At 38.1% G+C, this 20,183-nt stretch overlaps 1 non-coding gene across 1 annotated transcript; it reads left to right on the top strand.

The window, feature by feature from the left end:
- Positions 1–18,136: 18,136 nt before the first annotated feature.
- Positions 18,137–18,243, top strand: LOC133833247 (small nucleolar RNA R71). The gene has a single exon (XR_009892640.1). It is a non-coding gene; the product is annotated as a small nucleolar RNA R71 (small nucleolar RNA).
- Positions 18,244–20,183: the final 1,940 nt, after the last annotated feature.

Genomic DNA, 20,183 nt, shown 5'->3' with positions numbered 1-20,183 from the left:
AATAGAAAATAATACAGGCTTTGATTTTAAGTCCAATGGACTTATAATCAAATGGGAAATTTCACGGGCCTAAAGCCCATGATAATTTTGACCTAGGACTGATTATTGGTTATTATTTTATTGATTTTTTAATTAAATAAAGGACCTAAATGAGTCTATAAAAGGAATGTTATGTGAGAGTTGAAATCAGATAACAAACACTAGTTTTCTGATAGGTTTTAGATTCTCTCTAAACATAAGTCCTTTTTCTAAGCCTCATTGTTCTTTTCTCTTCTTCTCACTGTATCTATCCCATGTGTTGAGAATTGCCCACTCTAGTCTAGGTGATCTTAAGGATACTTTGGAAGACGGTGAAGAAAATTGAAGTTTGGTTCAGTTTCTTTGTAATACTTTGTGACAGAAAGGACACAAGGGTTAGAGAAACTGAAGGAAAGACTCTATTATTCCACTGCATATAATCTAAGTATTCTTATCATTATTTCTCTTTGAATTCAATTTTAGAAACATGTTCTAGGTTGTCTCATATTAACTTGTTTAATATTAAATCTACATGAAAATAAATAAAGATCCTGTATAAGTTTTCCTAACAGTATTGTGCGATAAGGTTTGGGTTCGAAGCTTCAAACAACGAGGCAGAGTACGAGGCACTTCTAGCTGGCTTCCGACTGGCCAAAGAACTTAAGGTAACACATTTGCACATTTTTAGTAGCTCACAACTAGTGGTGTTTCAGGTGAAAGGTGAGAATCTGGCAAGGACCCTCCAATATGGGTGCATACTTGTTGAGGGTAAAAGGTTATTTGGACCGTTTGGAGGGGTATACCATAGAGAAAATCCCGAGGGAAACGAACACCAATGTTGATGCCCTCGTAAAACTTGCCTCCACCAAGGTTGGAGATACACTTGAGTTCATCCTTGTAGAATACTTATCCTAGCAGAGTATCACTGATGGAGAAGTTCACATGGTAGAAACCTCCGGGGAGTCGTGGGTCGACCCAATTATGAGATACCTAAGGGATGGAACTTTGCCAACAGACAAAAAGATGCTCAGAAGCTAGCATGAAAATATTCTTGATACACCCTGGTAGATAGAGTCTTGTAGAAGAGGGGCTTCGTTTTCTCGCTTCTGCGATGCATTAGTGAAAAGGAAGCCATGAAGGTCTTTTATGAGATAAACGAAGGTGAGTGCGAGAACCATGCATGTGGGTAGTTGACGACTAAGAAAGCCATGCGGCAGTGGTATTACTGACCCACTATGGAAAAGGACGCTAGCGAAAAATGTCAGAGACATGAAAACTACCCCTACATCCACCGAATGAGTTGGTTAGCATGACTAGCCCGTAGGCTTTTCCTGTGTGGGGGATAGACCTGATTGGTGCGCTACTCGCAGGCAGGGGATGAGCAAAGTATATAGGTGGGTAGTTGACGGCTAAGAAAAGGATGCAGTATTACTGACCCACTATGGAAAATGATGCTAGCGACTTCGCAAGAAGGTGCGACAAATGTCACAGACATGAAAAATGCCCCCTACACTCGAATGAGTTGTTTAGCATGACTAGCCCCTAGCCTTTTCCTATGTGAGGGATAGACCTGATTGGTGCACTACCCGCAGGCAGGGGATGAGCAAAGTATGTAGTTGTGGTAGTGGATTACTTTACCAAGTGGGTCGGGTTGGAACCCCTAGTCAAGATAACGACCAAGAAGATTGTCACCTTTGTCAACAAGTCCATCATCTATAGGTATGGAGTGCTCTGTAAAATCGTATTTGATAATGGCACCCAATTTGAAGGGGGATTATTCAAGGATTATTGTAAGGAGAAGGGCATAAGGAGGAGTTTCTTTGCCGTTGTACACCCACAAGCCAATGGGCAAGTGGATGCCATTAACATGGTCCTCAAGAAGAACCTAAAAATGAAGTTAGAGAAGTTGAAGGGAGCTTAGGTCGATGAGCTACCCAATGTACTTTGGACCTACAGAATCACGCCACGTTCAACCACCAAGGAGACCCATTTTTCCTTGGCATATGGATGTGAGGCTGTCCTCCCAGGGGAGATGAAGATCAGTTCTTTCAGGGTACAAGCTTACGAGGATCAGGCTAGCTATATTGCAATGGCTGAAAATTTAGACCTATTGGAAGAAAGAAGATTAAGGACACAACTTAGATTAGCAACATACCAACAGCAAGCCATGAGGTACTAAAACTCCAGGGTGCGAGAAAGGGATTTCAAAGTAGGAGACCTAGTGCTAAGGAAAGTCGTCCCCAACACCCAAGACATGGGGGCAGGTGTGCTGGGGGAAAACTGGGAAGGACCCTACTAGGCCGCCCAGGTGATACCTCCTAACACCTACAAACTAGCACACTTGGATGACACTATCGTACCCCGAGCATGGAATGCAAAACATCTCAAGAAATACTACCAGTAAGACTTTTGCATCCAATGGAAGAATATCTATGTTTATTTAATTTAATTTCAGTAGTTAAGAATAAAAGAGGTCGCCTAGTTATCCTCGCAAGATAGTAGATGCAATATTTCCATACGTGCCTTTGTACTTTACTTGCTATCAATGAAAGTGTTTCCTATCTCACATATTACATTCGTTTCCTATATAAGAACTTATATAACTCACACTCACTCATTGTTAAACTCTATGTTGAGTGCAAAATGATCAAAGTGCTCAGTTGAATGAATCCCACCAAGCACTTGGGGGAAGGATAAGAGACACACACACATTTATATAAAGAAGAGAATTGGTGAGCTATCTCTTGTATTCATAAGGATTAGCTACCCAATATCAAGGGAGTCAAGAAGTTTCACAAGGATAACCTCCTCGTAAAGGCTAACGCCCCCATAGGGGGTAAGGCATCAAGGAAGGTATCCCTAATAAGTCTAGAATGGTTGTTAAGTCATCTAGCCAAAAAGTATCCAAAAAGAGATCCTTGTAAAAATAGTACTATGCATAATGATGAGATAGACGCTTCTCGCACAAAATAACAAGCGCGCGCAAAAAAAATATAAAAGAATTCCAAAAACCCAAAGGGTTAGCATGTCCTTACAAAAGAAAGTATAGTCAAGGTGCACCAAAAATACTATCATCATCAATCCAAGGAAGACATAAGGAATTCATCAAAGAAGAGGGACCTATCAAAGCCCCTTACACATGATAAACAAAAGAAGATGACAAAGGCTCCAAAGACCAATACATCCTCGAGGTCATTACAAGGATAAGCAAAGGTTCTATATTTAAAAGTTCCGCACATAAAAGGGAACTTAAAATGACCCCAGACATAAAGAGTTCCACATAAAGACTTAAAGAAGTTCCATGCAAAAAAATAAAAATAAAATAGAAGGTAACACAACATCCTTCTTAAGAGAAAATAATAGTGAGCCTCTAAGAGGTCTCTATGGATTCCCACCCCGACCTTTCCACTCAAGTGGCATAGTCTCTAAAGGGGGACAGGTTGACATTAGGATTAGTCGTCCACACTGCATGCAACATGCACTCAACTATGCTATTCTCAGCATTCACCAGCTCAACTTCAAGAGCACTAATCTTATCATTGAGGGTCTGAATGGTGGCGTCAAGCCTAGTGTTAGGCTAAGAGGTTGATGTGGCCTTGGCTACTGTAGCATCCCTCTCACATACACCCTCAGTAAGTTGGCCCTCCAAATTGGTGACATGTGCGGTCAACTCATCTTTCTCCGCATTTGCCAAGGAAAGGTCTTTCATCACCACCTTGAGCTCGGACTGTAATCGTTGCATTGATGAAGAACTTGAGGCGATAAAACAATGACTCAAGATAGAGGCCTGAGTAAAAACAAAGAAATGAAAAAAAAGTTAATGATCAGACAATATAATAACTAAAAAACATACATTAAGTATCTTAACACATACCTGCATAGAGGCTTACATAGAAGCCTAACCTAATTCAGCATCCGGAATGTCATGCATAGACCCCCATTTGCCTTCGGGGATCTTCCCCATGTGATGGTTCACTGCCTTTCCGTACTGAACCGCCAAAGGATGCCCCCAAGGAGTGGATGTGTAGACTCGATGGGGGGAAGCATGTACACCTATGGACACGTACCTAGAGAAAGTAGGGGATCAGGAGGGTCCTAATCCATCAATAGAAGCATGGGGAGAAGAGGGGCGTGGAGTCACCTCTTTGGGAAGTAAGGTATCCGAGGACCTCTGTCCCAAGTGCTCCCCTAAGGGCGGAAGAGCATCATCGAAGGAAGGCAAGATGAAATTCATCCTCAGAATAGAAGAAGCATGAGGAGGGGTAACAGAGGCAAGCTCACTGCCTATTGCCGGCAATGGGATTCAGGAAGCGACATTATCGGTGCATCCATCATCTGCAACCTCCTCAGCCCCGTTGGCCAAGGATCATAAACAAGATTAATTCTTGGACTCCACCTCTACCTCATCCTCGGTGTCCATCATATCATCCTCAGAATAGTGGTATTCTTCACCATCATTGTCATCATCTACGTCCTTCTAGTTAGTAGACTTGGATGAGACGCAACACAAGGAAATTGCCTGATTAGAAGACAACACCTTGGATGAGTAGAGATTGCCCTCAATAAAAGGCTGCAGGACCAAGACCTTGTTTAAATGCAGACGACACCTTGTTTGAATGCAGACGACATGACCAAGACCTATTCCACACGTTTGAAGGCTACAGGACTCAATCAGGGTCGACAACCCCTTCAAAACCTAAATCCAAGAAAAAAAGGATATAGTCAAGCAAACCTAGGAAGGGGGATAAAGACAAGCAAAAGTAAAAAATGACAAAAAAATCTTACGTGATTGGTTAAAATACGTATGCTGGGTAGACACGCTGTTGCTAAAGAAAAAATCGCTCTTCCATGAACCCATGTTGGAAATGGAGCCCTCCATAATAGGATACCCTGTGATGGCCACAACTTTTGGATTTGATAGAAGCCAGGGGCCGGTGGGTTCGCTCTTAGGGTAAACAGGTGGTGGACCTCCCTCGTAGAGGACCCCCGTAGGTGCACTAGCTTGTATAGTATATACATGCAACTCAATACAAACCAAGAGTTGCGTGACAGCTAAAGTGGTGCCAACTCAAAATAATTTAGTATCCTAATAAAAAAAAGGAATGGAGTGGCAAGGCCCCCCTAGACCTGATCACCGAATCACTAAAAGCTACGAGCCCCTCTGACCGGTCAGATGCACGATTGTTGCGAGATGGAATGGTGTAGCTGATGTCTGGTGACAGTTGATGGGCCTTTAGCATGTTAGAAAGCTTGGTCTGAGTCAAGGTGGACTCGATGTCCATAATCTCGAAATCGTCGGGAATCCTCCTTGGCAGGTTTGAAACCTGAATAGAAACAACATGTTGTTTGTGAGCCACTGACATCATCAACCCCCTAGAAGGTTCAATATGTTCCCTATGTCTACCTGCATACTGCCTAACTCTACAATGTCTAGCCGTGGACGGGGGATGAAACGACGGAAAGACCATAGATTGTGTAACCTCCCAAGTTCCTTAATATGGCTTAGTGCCTAGATTAGGGGGCCAGGAAGGCAATAATTGGTTTAACGTGTTATTATATGTTGATATGGATGATTATGTGGATTGTATTATTATATGGCTGTATTTGCTTATATATGGGGTCATTTCTTATAAGAAGGACATTTTCATAATTTTGGCCTATTGAGGGCATATTTGTATATTTATGTGCATGTATGTGGTATATGGGTGAGACCACATTATTATGTTGATATATTTGAGCTATTCGGCATGAGGTGATCCTAGGAAGCAAGTTCGCGGTTTAGTCATAACGGGGACAAATACCGAGCTCGGGGTGAGCCTAGGGGTAATTTGGTACTAGTACATTACCAAGATTGAACGGGTAATGGAAAAGTATTTGGTAATTATTTGAGGATATTATAAGGGCGGGAATTGTGAGATGTTAATTATGATGAACAGGGTAGGTGGCAAATGAAAAAACTGCCCTTGAGTGGCTTTGAGAGGGAAGATTGGCCCTAGAGGCATTTTAGTCATTTAGGTTTAAATCTGGTGACTTAGCCAAAGCAAGGTTGTAGAAATAACCAAAGGAAAATAGAATAGGGCTTTCTCTCTCTCCTCTCCATCGTGCACTCTTTCTCTCTCTCTCAGTTTGGTTTTGAGGCTAAGATTAAGGATTAAAGCTTGGGGATTTAAAGCTGGGGGTTTAATATTGAATAGTAGCAGCTTGAAGGATTCAATTTATAGCTGAGGTGAGGTTTACAACTCTATTTTTAGATGGTTTTCTCTATGGTTTTAGTTGTGTTTAAGCTTGAGAGCTTTAGGATGTGAATTGAGTTTTTGGTAGTGTTTTTAGTATTTTAAAGCTTAGGTTTTATTGTTGGTTTGGTGATAATGTTGTATTGAGTTTTAGTTTTGATTTTTGGATTGTTTGGAAATGTTTTTTTTTTATTGAGTTTGGGCTGAAGGAAAAACAGGGGTCCTGGGTTTCGCAGGGTCAAGTCGCGACCGTGTTCTTGGGCGCCGCGACCTGTGTGAACCCCAGGGATTGGCAGAGGCCTTGTCTAGCTAGCGTGTCGCGACCCTCAAAGGCAAGTCGCGGCTTGCCCCTAGCACCTAGACAAGGGGCTTTCTTTCTAGGAGGCGCACCACAACCCTTGGGGGCAGGTCGTGACCCGCCTGGTTCTTTTGAGCCAGCAAAGGTTTTAAGGTCGAGGTTTCAAACCTTAAGGCTCGGGATCGAATCTATTACTGGGTTTGGTAGAATTCGAGGTCCCGGGGGCTAGGACTTGGTTCGGGAACCTTTAATTGCTCATTATTGATGGGATTTCATATTTGGTTATGATTAGGTTACTGCTAAGGGCTCAAGGTTAGGATCATGCTCAAGGGTCGTTCTTAATATATTTTACGCTCAAGCCTGAGGTAAGAGAACTGGACCCATTATATGACATAATGATTATTGATGAAGCATGTTGAGTGCTTTATATATGGTTATCGGTTGCATTATTTACTTGAGAAAGGCATTGACTTATCAGTCAAGGACGACAATAGTGTTGAGCATTGGTCGTAAAGCTTTGACTTATGAGTTAAGAGAGGCAATAGCGCATGTGTGCTATGTGGTGCAGGTAAAGGAAAATAAAAGCTTACCGGGCCATGAGTGGAGAGCTTAGGTGGTGATGTGTGCATATGCAGTCTCTTGACCACCACGACCATGGTCTCTTAGAGGAAATAGGGTTAAATCCTATTTTTTCCTCTTAGGTCGACATATTGTAACTTTTGAGTTGTAATGACCATTTTGGAACTGTAGTAAACAATATTATGGGATCCCATGTATAGTCTAACATTTTTAATAAAATATCAATTCCTTTTGATCGAGATTTTAACCCTAGCCCAATAGGTACATTTAGATGCACGTTTATTGCCTAAAGACCCGTTTAGTGGGTTAAGAACTATTTAAAATACACAGTGTAACGGTCTTGGCTAACCAGGGATTTACAGAATGAAACTCAGGTTCAAGTGGATCACTATCAACACCCCTGTGAACAGGATCCCCGGTGTCTAAGGCTCCAGCACCATAGGGGGACGGAGGTTGAAGAGGCAAGTTTTCCTCTAGGCAAGTACTTTCGGCTATATAGTCTTGAAGAACTAATTTTAGTTGGGGTACATATGTCTCATGCCATGGTGAGAACACTGAACCTCCACCACTAGTGATGGATTCGAGTTCACTCTCGAGACTCTATGCCTTCTGCCTAAGGTAGGATAACCACTGTAGGTAGAGCATCCACACACCTGCATTTGCAAAGGGTTTGCAGACATCGGCCTCAAAGTCAGAAGATGACAACTCGATAGGTTCAATGTCAGGCGGGACTTTAAAGGATCGTCTAGACGCCATAGGCAAGATAAGAATCGATGATGTGTGTGCGTAAAGACAACCATATATCTACAACATGAGTAATATGTGAGTAAGATAAGGACCAATGTATACGCGCCTAACACTCCATGGGGACAAGGAACTCTTAAAGGAAAGGTACATACTAACCTATGGCCCCTACCCTCATATAAAAGATAAGAAAAGTGTGCATATACCAATTGCAAAAGGAAGCATACCTGGATGTGTACTAATGAGACCTTGGGTGTGGAGGGAAGGCCCTAGAATGCATGGAGACATGCCCTTGGATATGCGTGAGATGGACCTTTAGAGTTACAAAGATGACCTCCTAAGTGAAAACATCTCAAGTTCCCTACAAAACTCACATGGGACAAGCTTGGATGAGTAAAAAAAAAAGAGGAAAATTAATTTGTGATCTCGCTTGGAATAGAACCCTATACCATAGTTAGCCCTTTAACTTAACCCTTCCAAAAGGGTGAAAATTACCTCAAAAGTGCTTCTATGAAGGATAGAACATTGGAGCTCTTGCAAATGGCTTAGAAGGAATACCACTAGGCTAAGGAAGTTTTGGTGTGAAGAAATGGATTCAAGCCTTGAGGTATTTATAGGGAGGCCTTTGGATCAAATCTAATGTGAATGGTAAAGATCAAAAGCATTGGTGGCGTTGGGATCCGTACTTGAAGATGATTGGCCCTCACTCAATTACAAGGGTGCACTTGGATCACCACCTTAGCTATTTGTTTTTTTAATTTTTTGTTTCTTTATGAAATACAAAGAAACACACCACCCAAATGCATTTTTTGTTTCTCCATACACCACAAGATAACACACCAATGTTGTGCCTTCCATGCCTCTTAAAGTAAAACGAGATACGAATATGAGGGAGTTTACATGAACACTTAAAAATATAATTATAGACTCAGAGGCAAGTGTGAATATGTGAAAATATCCCTTAAAAGATCCCACACCAAACCACAAAGTTAAATATGAGTATAAGAGGGTTTCTTATGCAAGACCCTAAAGAAACCTCGCATAGCGAGGCTTGACTAGGCTTGCCCTGGATGCAATGATGCCGCCCATGTGTCAAAGACACTTCACTCGTGCACGAGACCGTGCAAAGGCCTTGTTGCCTTGATGTCGGGGGATAGAGGAGAGCCTCACATACCGAGGAAGGGCCTGGCATAGCGATACTAGGATGTGCTTGCTCCGGATGCGGTGACGCCGCCCATGTGCTGAAGACACTTCGCCCGTGCGTGAGACCATGCAAGGGCATTGTTGCCCTGATGTCGAGGTATGGAGGAGAGTCTCACACAATGAGGGCTTCATTGCCTCAGCACGTACTATTTGTGCCTTATTGAAGAGGCCCTATTTATCCCCCTTGAGTAGGTGCCACCAGTACAGCATATCCTCATTGCGACTCCTTAAAAATATGTAATGTCTAAAGCCTCCTGAGTATACGGGGAGAACTAGTAAAGGTGTCCCAAACTTAGCAAAATATGAGAAAGCTTGGAGAAAAGATATATTTCGGAAATGTGAGAATGACCATCAGGTACGAGGCACGTGAACAAATATGGTGTGTATGACCCTGAGGGAGGCAAAGAAGTGATTATGACATTTGTATCCGACAAGTAGTGGTGGTACGAATTAGTCTGAGAAGTGGTGGCATGATCTGCATACCCCTAACCATCTACCAGGGCCGACGCCACGACCCTCTGCACCACTACATCCTGCACCACTACCCTAACAATGTACCCACGTACGTCCTTGCCCCCAAGGACCACAATGTATTAGGAGACATTAGAGCTCCACTATAAATAGAACTTCACCCCTCAGACTAAGGGGTTGGAAAATTCATTGTATACTTATGCTATTAAGCAATATATGAGTTTTTATTCCATTGTTGTTTTGCACTCTTATTTTTCAAGCTTTTCATAAGTTCTATCTACTTAGATTTTATAATGGGCTTTGAGTTGTTCGACCTTATATTGTTGACGAAGTCTCACCGTCAACAACTCTCAATATTATGTTTACTAATTAAAAATATATAGAGAGAGCATGACTAATTCTATATATTTATATATTTAGTATATTTAGATAAAGATAGTAGCATGGAGAAGACCGAGAAAGAACTTATATTACTCAAATATTTAAACAATTAAACAATAATGAGCTGCAGCATGCAGATTGGATGGGCGGCAGGAAAGCAGACGCATTGTGCACTGCGGTCGCGACACATGGCAAGGATGGCAAGAGAGAGAAAGAGGGAGATGTTGGGCTGAATTTGGGCTTGGGGTTTGGACTACATTCTTTAAAAAATGCCATTTTTTCTTCATTTCTTTTTAGAATTTCAAGTCATTCTTTCTTGCTTTTTATTAATGCCCAAATACAATTTATTCCTGAAAATTAAACACAAATTAATATTTTCAATTATAAAATATATTACAATAAATCCATGAAAATATTAATTAAAACTTAATTTATTTTAAACTTTAAAACTAATAAAATGATATTTTTGAGCACTAATCACAACCCCCAACCAGCTTATTGCTAGTCCTTAGTAATTCAAGTAGATAATAGAATTATCAATTTGGATAATCAAGTCAATCCAAACAAAATAATCTAAGCATTTTTAAAATATCAGCAAGAAATCAGAAATTACTATTGAAGCTACTTTATTTGCAATTCCAGAGTCATGTGTGTGCACCAAACCATATTCATTTTTATTGCAAGTCATAACACAACTAATATTGAAAAATCTCAAACGTATAAATATCTCAACTCCAAATTCCTCACAGGCTTTGAAAGTATTTTTATGGGAAGGATAACACTCTTGGAGTTGGAAATGTAACAGTTAAAGCTCAAATGAGAGAAGATAAATTTTTTCGAACAAACAATTTGAACAAATATTGATCACAAGATAGGCATATCAACTTATTGGAATTCAAATGACAAATAACATTTGAGATTTACAAGAGAAAGCTCAAAGAATAAAGAGCCAAGTAACTAGAAACGATAAATAAGAAAAGGAAACGATAATTTTTTTAATATTTTTTATATATAATATATATTTATTAATATATAAATTTACACAAAACAACAAAATAATCATAGAAAGATTTTTTTATACAAAATTACAAAATAAAAAGAAAAAGTATTGCTCTTGTTCTTTTTTTCATTATTTTTTTCTTTTTTCTTTTTGTACTTTGATTTTCTCTTTTTTTATATACTCAATTTTTTCTCTTTCTTTTTGACAAGAGGCAACACAAAAGTAAAAGGAAATTACAAAATAAATAGAACACAAATTTAAAATTCATTACAAATGCTCATTCTTATATGAAAATGACCCCTTTAGTAAATGTCATGTTTCAAATTAAAAAAACGTGACTTTACCAACTCAAATGATCAATAAAAGTTCAAATATATTTTTTTCAACTCTCACAACTCACAAAAAAATGAAAACTTTAAACTTGAAATTTTTCTCAACTATTTGTATTAACAACTATTTTACCACATGTTTGGAAAGTTCACAAAAGAACTCTGGAAATCACTTGTTAATAGCTAAACATAGTAAAAACTAACTCAAACCGAAAAGTTGTACTCATGCTTGAATAACTTTGAGAAAATTTGACTTAAAAACTCAACAAGACAATAAGATTCTCCAAATGAATGCTTACCACCCCCAACCAAAAACCAGATAGTGTCTTCAAAGTCAAAATGAATTTTCGATGAAAAAGATAGGGAAAAAGAACACCTTGGTGATGACAATGCCCATGAGGCGAGAGCTGAAATAACCTGATAACAATACCCCAAAAAAAAAAACAAAATACAAAAATGGGAATCATACAGATGCACTTTCTGATTTGGCTCAAAGTCTTTTCGCAGGATTTGTTTATCTTGAGAGATTTTTAACTTCGCCTTATAGATCCTGGAATTTTCATATGCATCATTTCTCAACTCCTTAATTTAAAAAATTAGAGTTTGTGATCGACACCTACGACCTTAAGATCAAAGTTGAGGGCTTTGATAGCTCATTAAGCTTTATGCTCGAGCTCGACAAGTAAATAATAGGCTTTTCCAAAGACAAGCCGATAGGGAGACACCCCAAGAGGGGATTTGAAAGCAGTGCGGCATGCACAAAGAGCGTATAGAAGACGTGTAGACCAATCTTTACGGTCGGGATTTACTGTCTTTTCCAGAATATGTTTTATCTCCCTATTGGCTAACTAAGCTTGACCATTAGTCTGTGGATGATAGGCATTTGCAACTTTATGTAGTACACCATACTTATGCATTAGGGTCTCAAAAGATCTGTTGCAAAAGTCAGTGCCTTGATCACTGATGATAGCGCGAGGAGTACCGAACCTTGATAACATATTTTCTTTCAAGAATTTAACAACTATAGCGTTATTATTGGTTCGACAGGGTACTTCCTCGGCTCATTTTGAAACATAATCCATAGTAAGAAGAATGTAAAGGTAGCAAAAAGAAGGCAGAAATGGTCCCATAAAGTCTATCCTCCAACAATCAAATATTCGATAACAAGAATTGGGTGGCATCATGTGCCGACGGGACAAGGAACCTAACTTTTGGAACCTTATACAAGAACGACGGAAATCATTGGTGTCTTTAAACAAAGTGGGCCAGTAAAGACCGCATTGTAAGATTTTTGCAATGGTTTTCTTCACAAAAAATTGACCACCACAAGCATCATTGCGGAAAAAATTCAGAACACTAGACACCTCATCGTCATGGATGCATATTTGCATGATTTAGTTGGGGTAATACTTGAATAAGTGTGGGCCATCCCAAAATAAATTGCGCACCTCGATCAGAAATTTGCGTTTATCTTGTGAACTCCGCTCAGAAGGAAGTTCACATGTTATTAAGCAGTTAACAATGTGTGCATACCACGGTAACTTAGTAACAAAAAGAAATTTTTCATCGGGGAATTCATCATGAATAGGTTGACCATCATCGGGATCATTGAATTCAAGTCGGGACAAGTGGTCTGCAACAATATTTTCAACATCTTTCTTGTCTTTCATCATTATATCAAATTATTGCAAGAGAAGGATCCACTGTATTAATCGTGCCTTAACATACTTTTTGGAAAGGAGATACTTAAGGGCAGAGTGATCTGTGAAGATCATAATAGGGGAACCAATCAAATAAGCTCAAAATTTGTCGAGAGCAAAGACCACTGCAAGCAACTCTTTTTCAGTAGTGGAATAGTTCATTTGAGCACTATTGAGAGTTTGTCTAGCATAATAGACAATAAAGGGTTTCCCCTCCCTTCGTTGTCCCAACACAACTCCCACAGCAAAGTTATTGGCGTCACACATGACTTCGAAAGGAAGACTCAAATCGGGTGACTGAATGATGGGAATGGAAGTGAGTGAGGTCACAAGTGTTCAGGAGGAATCCTCACACTTTGGTGTCCACTAAAAGATGACATCCTTGGATAGGATTTTGCATAATGGACGTGAAATCATTGAGAAATTTTGTATGAACCTCTGATAAAAGGCAACATGACAAAGGAATGCCCTAATGTCTTTGACAGTCTTAGGGGTAGGCAATTTCGAGATGAGGCCAATTTTAGATCAATCAACCTCAATCCTTTTTCAGAAACAGTGTGACCTAAGACTATGCTAGGAGATACCATGAAATGACACTTCTCCCAATTAAGCACAAGGGCTTTCTCATTGCATTGTTTTAAACTGGCTACAAGGCTAAGAAGGAAAGTATCAAAAGATTTTCCAAAGACGGTTAATTCATCCATGAATACATCCATAGATTTTTAAATCATGTCACTGAAGATACTCATCATGCCTCTTTGGAAAGTAGTTGCTGCATTACACAACCCAAATGGCATACGCTAGAGAGCATAAGTGCCAAAAGGAAAAGTGAAAGTGGTCTTATCTTGACCCTCTAATGCAATCTTGATTTAATAATAGCTTGAATAGCCATCAAGAAATCAATATAAAGGATGACCAGCTACACGCTCAAGGATTTGATCAATGAATGGGAGCGGAAAATGATCTTTGTGGGAGGTGGCATTTAAATTTTTATAATCAACGCACATGTGCCATCCTGTCACAATTCTTGTGGGGATAAGGGCCACTTTTTTCATTTTGAACAACGGTGACACCCGATTTCTTGGGTACTACCTGATTTGGACTAACCCATTTGTTGTCGGCCACTGGATAGATGATACCAGCATCTAGCGATTTCAATACTTCATTTTTCATGACTTCTTTCATTGTGGGGTTTAGTCTCCTTTGAGGATCCCTTCTAGGAATAGCCTCTTCCTCCAGGTTGATTTGATGGGAGCAAAGGGTCAATACCTTTGATATCAACAAATTTCCAACCTATCGCAGATTTAAGTGTTCGTAGTAGCTCGAGTAACTGCAATTCTTGAGAATTTTGAAGGTTAGACAAGATGATAGCTGGAAAGGTTTCACCATCTCCCAAGAAGACATGTTTCAAGCCTTCAAGAAGTTGGGTCAATTGAATAGTTGGGACCTCTTCAGCTAAAGTTTTTGGATGTGTCGTCTCACGAGGTAGCTCTTCAAAGCGAGACTTCAAAATTTTGTCCCTCTATTTTTTGAGTCTTTAAGATCAAAAATTGCAAGACTAGACTCAACAAGGTCAGGACTTTCATACTCAGAAAGATGGAGGAGTACATCAAGATTATCAAAATTGCTTCTCAATTGAATCTCCTCAAGAATTAGAGTGCCAATCATAAAAGTTTGGTAACACTCATCATCCTCTCGGGGTTATTTTCCAATGGGGAAAATATTTACTTCCAGCATCATATTTCCAAACGATATCTTCATTAGACCATGATGAAAATTGATTACAGCATTTGTAGTAGAAAAGAAGGGTCTTTCGAATATAATATGAACTTTTGACTTGAATGTCCTCAACAATACCCGAGGCTTTTTGATGGAGCGGTCAACCAATTTTAGCAAAACATATTTTGGCTTCATTTTTCCAAGACCGAGTTGCGAGTATGCATAGTATGGCATGAGATTTACACTTGCACCAAGATAAAGTAGAGCTTGGTTGACTTCATGAGTCCCAATTTTGCAGTATATGGTGGGACAACTGAGATCTTTGTATTTCAATGGTGTCTTTTGTTCAATCACCGCACTCACTTATTCAGTCAAGAAAGTATACTTCTTATCATGATGCTTCCTTTTGGTTTATGATGTGAAGCAAAGGAAGACTAATCTTCACTTGTGTCAAGTGCTCAAGGATTTCAGATCAGTTATCAGGAGTTTTTCAATAAGTTTCAAAGCTTGAGGAAATGGAATTTTTGTAGAAGCATTGGGTGGTGCACTCCCAGGAATATCATTTGGAGTGCTAGAAGTAGTGGTTTTAATAGATGGATCTTCTAAAGTTTTACCACTTCTAGTTGTGATGGCATTGACCTCCTTAACATTTTGATCATTGGAGTTGGAGGATTAGGCCATATGTTGCCCTTGTGCATTGAATAGAGGCTGAGAAGGAATTTCGCCGTTTTTAGAAATAGCCAAGGATCCAGTCAGTTTGGAAAATTTATTTTTCATTTCCTTGATTTCTTCCATCATTTGGCGATTTATTTTGGTTTGTTCCTCTATGAATGCATGAAGTGTATTCTCAAGAGAATTCTTTTGTGGGTGAGCATTATATTGAGGTGAAGAATAAGGCTTTGGTGGTTGAGCTTGATGCTCATTTCTACATTGGTTTCCGGACGATTGAGCTTGGTTAGAATCTCTCCAACTGAAATTTGGGAGGTTTCTCCTACCAGGGTTGTATGTATGGGAGAATGGCTTGTTATATACCCCCCTAAGTCATTGCATTACTCCTCATAAACCCCTCATCATTTCATTAAAAGCTAAGCAGTCCTTAGCTAAATGCTCTGTCCGTCCACAAATAAAGCTAGGTTCTTATTGTTCCACTTGAGCAATCATGTGCGGTTTTTGGCCACTTTTCGTCATTAAGACCTCAAACTTCTTTTTCAAAGCATCAAGTTGGGCCTTATGTAGCGTCTCGAAATTTTACTTAGCTAGATAATAGTAGCTTGTAGTATTTTAGTTTTCGTGGTTATTGGTTTAAGTTGGGGTTTAGTTGGAAACTCGTAGAAATAGTTATGGATTTTATAAGTTTAACCTATAGTTTAGAAATACTAATTTTAACATAAGGTTTGATTAATATAGCTGGTCTTAGAAATATTATTTATTACAACCTAAGGTTTGGATAGAATAATTAAGAATGTGACACTTGTCACATGTATGTTTATTGATGATTTAAGCATTTTAGATGAATAAATTAATAAAAGATAGATCTAGAAGCTCTAGAACCTTCCAGTAGCTATTAGGATTACGTTTTACTCAGTCAAAGTTGCTTTACCAAACTTCAAGTGTGCTGAAAATGTGCAAAAACGTGTTTAAAATATCAGTGTATGCCGATATATCACAACTATAGGGGTCGATATGTCGCCTAATGTTGATACGGAAAATACGTCGACTTCGCACGAACGAAACCACGAAGGTTCGAGATATAGGGACAGGCGATATATCGCCTATAGGGGGCGATATATCGGCTACCCTTAGGTATCTTTCAAGCTTTGTGGAACTAAATTAGAAACAGCCCTCAACAACTTAGATTTGCTCCTTAACGTTTTTGACCGAGTTCTAGGCATCTGTTGAACCGAAAATTCAAATTTATTCAATTAATATTCATTTATTTATTCTTTTTAAAAGGGGTTAGTTTCACTTCTTGAACTCTATAAATAGGACCTAGTACTCAGCCATTTCATTCATTATTCAAGCATTCTTCAGAGGCTCCAAGCTGCTAAGTTTATTCTAGAGAGAAAACACTAGGGGTTTTGGGTTAAAAGCTTTTCCAATCTAAGCTTTTCTAAACACTTGGGAAGTAAGATAAAATGACATTTCAGTATTGAGGTGTAGATCAAAGTTCTAGTTTAACCAAGGTATTCTTATCCTCAAGTTCAATTCATTATAGTTCTTTTATCTTCCTTCATTTTCTTTAGATCCTAACTTGATTTTATGGCTGTTGGTTAGGTGTTTAACTTTCTTGAAACTTCTTGAAACATAAGGTTTTTCGATAAGTTTCTATCTTGATGGTTTAGATCTCCTTTTCAACTCCATTTCTTTAGAAACTCATGATTCTTACTGTTGGTTTTAAGAGTTTTTCAATCCCGTTCTTGTCTCCAATATCCCAGTTTTTGGTAATGAAAATAGGTTAGATTATATGCGTTATGATATGTTTATATGATGTGATATGTTATAGTGCTACGTTATATATGTATTTGAATATGTTTTATAGTCACTTGGGTATTATAGTTGCTTAGATAGAAAATCAAATCCCAAGATTTTTATCATTATCGTAGATTAGAGTTATGATTTACCCTACCTCGATTAGTAGACAGAGGACCTAGATGGGTTATCATATACTATTTTGTGATCTAACCTACCTTGATTCATAGACTGAGAACCTCGATGGTTTTATCACATGCTATGGTAATGAGTTAATGACCATTAATATTGTAGTCCTATGTTTATATGACATATGTTTTTACATCATATATTTTATAGTATAAGTTTTTAGTTTTATGATTTATGTTATATTTTAGTAGATTTTCCTTGTTAGGCATTAGGTTCTTTCCTTTTATTTTAGATGGTGTAGGAAAATAAGCTTGGAAGGAGGGATAGATTCATGGCAACTTCGGCATTTGTATTAGGAGAGGACTGATTAAATGGACTGCTGGAAGATCGAGGATGAAGTTTATATTTTTGAGTCTTTTCAATTTATGTATTTATTTTCCGCATTTAGTCTTTGTATAATTAGTTAATGGTTTATATTTTCTTTATGTATTTATGTATTAAACATTGGGATCCCGTATTTTGGATTTTTAATAAAGTTCTATTATTTTATGTATGTATTCCAAAATAGTAGCTATGTGTTAGTAATTTTTAATGGTCTGAGGTCTTAGAATTAGTTGGAGCATTACACCTTAACACTATTCTCTTCTCGAAGTTGATAGATCCCAGATGGTTTATGTTGGTTGGTGCTATCAGTAGCACTTGGACTAGTCCAGGTGTGAGATTTTTTTGCGGTTTCTTTGAGATATTCATGAGCATCGTCTGGCTCTTTTTTGAGGAATTCACCATTACATAGCATTTCTACAAATTGGGGTTATCGAATTTTGAGGCCTTCAAAGAAGTAACTGACCAAAAGCTAATTCTCATGGCCATGCTAAGGGTACTGATTTAACATATCTTTGAATCTTTCTCATACTTGATAGAACATTTCGTTGTATTTTTGGGAAAATATGGAAATCTGTCGTTTTAGATTGTTGGTCTTATGGGTAGGGAAATGTTTCGAAAAGAAAGATTTGGCCATTTCCTCCTATGTTCCAATAGACCTAGGTCTCAAAGAGTATAACCGGCTTTCAGCTTTGTCCTTCATGAAGAAGGGGAATAACTTTAGTCGCACATAATCATCGTTTTCAGTTCGATTATAGAACGTGGCTACTACCTCCTCAAATTCATTTTCCATCGCATGAAATGTTGGCAAGAGTTGAATCATGCTAGGGTTAAAGTCTAATGCATGCATATTAGGAGGGAATATAATGCATGAAGGCATGGAAGTGCGAGTAGGATGGAGGCAGTCATTGATAGTTCTTGGTTTGATTTCATCATTGTGAGCTATTGCGAATAGATTATTACAAACTAAGGAGTGTGGAGAAGCATGAATGGTGGAAGGAGTAGTGGATGGATTGGAAGAAGTTTCACTACAAGTTTTGTGATGATTCATCCACTCTCGGAAATGAGAATTAAATTTATTTTGTGTTATATTTTTTTTATTTTATTTTATTTGATTTTTTTTAAACTTGTTCCCATGTAGATTTGGAGGCTTTAGGGTGATCTCCAAAGCCTTACTATCACTCCCCGGGGTTACTAAGTAAGTATGGAGGATCACAAATTAAACATTTTCGACCAAATAACCTTAAAGCAAAGTAAAATTGCTTATTTTGATAGAACAATCATGGTTTTCTTATAGTAACAAGTTCAAAATTGTAATAGTACAACGACATACACATGAAATGTTCCCAAGCCGATTGAGAATGTTGTCAAGGTATTGCTTTAGACCCACACTTGCCTTTGCGAGATTTCTCTGAGGTTCCTAGGTAAGTGTTGAGGGTAACGCTATCACAACCCTTATTTAACAACCAATCTTTCTAGACAGTACAATATCGATTTTGATAATTTGTAATATTACACACTTATTCCCAACACTAAGCGTTTTATGATTGAAGCTCTGGAAAAACTACCTCGTCGGCAACGACGCCAAAATTTGATTAACGCCCAAAATGTGACATCCACTAGCGGTGGTTGTAGTGTAGATGGGCGGTCGATTCCACAAGGAGTTAACTAAGAACAAAAGTATTAGTAGAAAAATAAACACAAAAGATTAGTACAAAGTAATGGAAAATGAGATTTGTGATTTTTGTTTTTAAAGATTTGATGGTGAAATGAGTGAAATAAAAATATGATGTAATCAAGAGAGAAGTAGTAGGGTATCAAGAGTCACCTACACACATTGTTTATTCATTTTAACTTTTGAATCCACAAAATATATACAAATAACTAGTTTAGGAGGTTTACCATTGATTACATGTATATATTTCACCAAAATGTTATTTGAGTGACAAAGTTCCTTTCCTTTGAAGTACAGTATTAATATTATGAAAGACCTGAAAATGACACTCAAATAAGATTAATACTGTACTTCAAAGGTAAGGAACTTTGTCACTCAAATACAGTATTAATCTTATGAAAGACCCAATTTGGAGTTAAACGTGTAACTATTCCTAAAATGACTATTCCTTATTAATGCAATAATAGATTGATCATAAATTAACTATCAATATTATTTTTACTAATTAAAAATATATAGAGAGAGCATGACTGATTCTATATATATATTTAGTAGATTAGATAAAGATAGTAGCATGGATAAGATGGAGAAAGAACATATATTACTCAAATATTTAAACAATTAAATCATAGTGATCAAAATTTATAAATAAATTCACTTTGCATATATGATCATCCCTAACCCTCCAAGGAGAGTTCGCCTATTATGCTTATTATTCTCACAATAATCTAAAGAGAAAATATGAGAAGAAAAAGTGGGACAAAAATTTACTATAGTTTTTCTACTCTAAAAAATTACATACCAAAACTAAGAAAGTAAGCTCCTATTTATAGAGTCTAAAAGAGGTTAAAACA

The sequence above is a fragment of the Humulus lupulus genome, chromosome 4 (genome assembly GCF_963169125.1).
Source record: "Humulus lupulus chromosome 4, drHumLupu1.1, whole genome shotgun sequence".
Lineage (NCBI taxonomy): Eukaryota > Viridiplantae > Streptophyta > Magnoliopsida > Rosales > Cannabaceae > Humulus > Humulus lupulus.
The sequence above is the reverse complement of the archived record's forward strand: the minus strand, read 5'-3'. Positions and strand labels throughout refer to the sequence as shown.